This window comes from Apium graveolens, chromosome 10, assembly GCF_009905375.1.
Source record: "Apium graveolens cultivar Ventura chromosome 10, ASM990537v1, whole genome shotgun sequence".
NCBI classification, from domain to species: domain Eukaryota; kingdom Viridiplantae; phylum Streptophyta; class Magnoliopsida; order Apiales; family Apiaceae; genus Apium; species Apium graveolens.
Genome location: NC_133656.1, coordinates 43822512 through 43826871, shown reverse-complemented (window position 1 = coordinate 43826871; position 4360 = coordinate 43822512). Strand labels below are relative to the sequence as shown.

Below are 4360 nucleotides of genomic sequence, written 5' to 3'. Positions count from 1 at the left end.
CAACTCTTCCATCATGCTCATTTCATACTTACTCTACATTAGCTTGGAAAATCTCTTGCAAAGATCATCATTGGTAGAGCCAAATATAATGTCATCAACATATACTTAAACTAATATTATATCAAATTTATGCATTTTATGGAATGGATTTTTATCTACAACACCTCTAGTAAAACCATTTTAAAGTAGAAATTATGAGAGGGTGTCATACCATGTCCTTGGAGCTTGCTTGAGTCCATAGAGGGCCTTGAATAGAAAGTATAAAAAATCTTCCAGATTTGGATCCTCAAAACCTGGAGGTTTTTCCACATACACTTCTTCTTCTAGCTCCCCATTGCACTCTTCACATCCATTTGATAAACTTTGAATTCTGAATGTGCTACGAATGCTAGAAACATCCTGATTGCCTCAAGCCTAGCTACTGGTGCGTAGGTTTCATCATAATCTATACCCTCTTCTTGAGAGTAAACTTTAGCTACCAGTATGGCCTTGTTTCTCGTTACAATGCCATTTTCATCTAAGTTATTTCTGAATACCCACTTGGTGCTAATTACTGACTTGTCTTTTGGTCGGGGTACCAACTTCAACATCTTCTGCCTCTCAAACTGATTGAGTTCTTCTTGCATAGCAATAACCCAATATGGATCTTCAAGTGCCTCATCCACTTTATTAGGTTCCATTTCTGAGAAAAACCCTGAAAAGTGACATTCATTCTGTGTGGTATGTCTAATTCTCACTCATGTGTCAAAAATCACCAATGATCAGTTCAAAGAGATGGTCTATTAGATAATGAATTACACACAGAGTGGGGGGATGAATGTGTTTTTATGTTTTTATGCTTTTCTTGAAGTATTTATGGTTTAAACAAAGTAAATGTAAATCTTGCAGTGATATGTGTTAGTACTGAATTTAAACAAACATTAACAGTGAACACATATCTTTCAAAACTCACTTAATTTGATATTAAAATTAAGAATGTTTTGCTATAAAATTTATAGGCTCTTTGTTAATAAAGAGCTTATCTTCTACCTTGAGAGAAATAAAAGAGTTTTTTTATCTAAATTGCTATAAATAACAAAAGACCAGTGTTAACTTTATATCACAGTTAACTACTGGTTTATACAGTGTACAATAAGAGATACTATTCACTTTAGTAAACTATCACTTATCATTTCCATTTTAGGAAAAGTATATATTCCATTTCTGGCTTAGCATATCTTTGCATACTGTGTTAACTTTGATCTTCCTTTGTTAGTTAATTTTCACCCTTGATCTTGCACACTCTTCAAGCTGCTTTTTGTAGACTTGTCAATCCAACTGGTTGGATTATTTGTTGATTGTTAATCTTGGATATTGAACTGGTCTATAATTTGTACTTTGAGAATTTACCTCGAGATCTCCAGTTAGGCATATAAAGAACTTGACATCTCGATAAGTATATTGTCTTATCGAGATCTCTAATACTCCATAGTTGATTTGACTTGTAGAGGTATCTGAGTTCTCTATAAGAGAATTTAGCTTGTCGAGATCTCTCATCTTTATGTCTTCACTTTGGCTTATCGATATCTCTGAGTTCTCTAGTGACTTATTGACTTGTCGATAACTCAGAGTTCTCTAGTCAAATTTGATTTATCGGTAACTCAGAGTTCTCTAGTGAATTTTGGCTTTTCGATATCTATGAGTTCTCTAGTGAAATTTAACTTATCGATAACTCAGAGTTCTCTAATGAATGTTGACTCGTCGATAACACCGAGTTCTCTAGTGAAGAAATCACTTGTCGATATCTCCAACCTTCATGTCTTAAATTTGGCTTGTCGATATCTCTGAGTTCTCTAGTAGCTTTCCTGAGTTCTCTATAATTCATTCTGGAGTTCTTGAATGGCTTCTCTATAACACTAAATCTGTGATTTGTAGAGATCTTGACTGATAAGTGGCATTTTATACCACTTAGAGCGTCTTATAACGGCTTGAATTGGTGTCTTGAACTCGAGTATTTTGTGTATTTAACATGTTTTTGAGTGTTTTTGCATTTCAGGGTATAACTTCCTTAGATAGGAGGATTTTATCAAAATAAGCCTTAGGAAGTACTTGGAATCATTTGCGGGGGGTTGTGCGAAGAATTCAGCAAAATCAGAAGCAAAAATTGGATTTTTCCAAAAGGCTTGCAGGCGCTCGGCTGGAAGGAGCAGGCGACCGGCTGGTAGCAGGCGCCCGCCTGAAAGGAGGAGGTGGCCGCTGGGTGTGGGAAATTAAATTATGGATTTTAGAATTCAAGTTCTAATGGGCTTCTGTTCGCGCTGTTTCTTGTGGACTCTTATATAAACCTATTGGGGAGACGTTTTCAATAACAAATAACAAGGAGAGAAGAGTAAGAAGACCGTTTTAGCACGCAACAGTGAAGAAGAGGAAGCATACGTTTATCTTGTGATTCTTTTAATTCATTGTAACAGTGGATGCTAGTTTTCTTTACTCTTTGAGCCTTCATACTCTTGTGATATACTCTGTTTTTAATAAGTATTTTCATTAGTTTATATCGTTGTGTTATTATCATGTTTTCATATGAACCCATGGTGACGATGAATTCTATCATGGGCTAATCGTGATCATGGGGTCATAGCGGATTTACTATGGATTTCTTTAGTTGATTGTTTAATACCTTGGTAAGTGGTGATTGTATGATATCTAGCATAGGTTGTGCTTATTCGCCTTATGTGCATCGCGAACATGTAAGATAGCTTGTTAATCTCTTGTTAAGCGACAGTGAATCTTGAGATTTAGAACTTGCCATGCTAGCATAGGTTCATGTATTGTATGCATGATTAGTGGGTAACTCTAACCGTTTTACTTTCCCTGTGTAATCATAATGAATAACTTGCACTTAAATTGTTCTGTTGTTAAATTCTGTAGACATATAGGGTCTCAACATAATTGATGCCTATTCAACTTCTATCTTAATTGTAAATGCTTGGTAGAATGGTATTCTTACTTGAAAGTTAGCGTCTATCAATATCGTGTTGTTCGATTAATATCATCACCATTACATGCTAAGGGTAATAACAATAACTATTGAATGAAGTAGTAATGAAGTTATGATCTCATGTATGTTTAATATTGTTAATTTAAGTGTTTAATTTTCTTATTTAATATTAGTTAATCAACCTTAATTGTTATTGTCTTGACATTGAAGAGTAATCATACATTGGTGAGTAAGTGTTAATTAAATATAACTAATCAGAGTCTCTGTGGGAATAAACTAGAAATCATTCTATACTACTTGCGAACGCGTATACTTGCGTGATTTATTTAGCGCGTGTTTTTTCCCTAACAAGTTTTTGGTGCCGCTACCGGGGACTCGGTGTTAATTTGTTTAGTTTATGTACTTGCCATCAGTGGTCATTAGGATTCATTGATTAAGACTTGTTACTTACTGCTTCCGGTTGTGTTTCAGGTACTCAAGCGAGCATTTATGCAAACACGTTCTCGCACCCGCAATATAAATCTAGATACGGCTGAGGAGACAGATAAAGCTCTTGACTTTCCGGTGAAGATAGTTTTTGAAGATTCGGATAAAGAGAGCGAAAAGAAAGAATGATCGTATAGTTCAAGTTGATCCAACTCTTATGGACTTTTCTCGGCCTAAAATTGATGACATTCAATCAAGCATTATTCATCCGGCTATTCAGGCTAATACTTTTGAAATCAAGCCGGGCACTATTCAGATGGTACAGAATTCTGTTTTTTTCGGAAGTGCTGCGACTGAAGATCCCAACATGCATATCAGGAATTTCGTCAAGATCTGTAGTACTTTCAAAGATAATAGTGTTACTGATAAGGCTATCAAGCTGAGGCTTTTCCCATTCTCTCCGAGGGACAAAGCTAAGGACTGGTTACATTCTTTACCAGCTGGGTCCATCACTGCTTGGGAAGATCTCGCGCAAAATTTTCTGGTGAAGTTCTATCCAATGGCCAAGACTGCAGCTATGAGGAGTGCTCTTACTCAGTTTGTGCATCAACAAGGAGAATCTATGTGTGAAGCTTGGGAGCACTACAAGGAGATGTTGAGAAAGTGTCCACATCATGGTATGCCTGACTGGATGGTGATCACTGGTTTTTACAATGGTTTGGGGGCCCAATCTCGGCCCATGCTTGATGCAGCTTCTGGAGGCGCCTTGTGGGCCAAAAGTTATACAGAAGCCTATAATCTCATTGAAACTATGGCTGCAAATGAGTATTAATACCCAACTCAAAGGATGATGCCTGGGAAGGTAACATGTATTCTGGAAGTTGATGCAGCTACAACTATTACAGCGCAGCTCCAACCGCTGTCTATAAAGGTCAATTCTTTAGCCAACTATGGAGT

At 36.6% G+C, this 4360-nt stretch overlaps 1 non-coding gene across 1 annotated transcript; it reads right to left on the bottom strand.

Annotated features, from left to right (window-relative positions):
• Window positions 1–3977: 3977 nt before the first annotated feature.
• Window positions 3978–4084, bottom strand: LOC141694262 (small nucleolar RNA R71). The gene has a single exon (XR_012563582.1). It is a non-coding gene; the product is annotated as a small nucleolar RNA R71 (small nucleolar RNA).
• Between the last annotated feature and the right edge of the window lie 276 nt (window positions 4085–4360).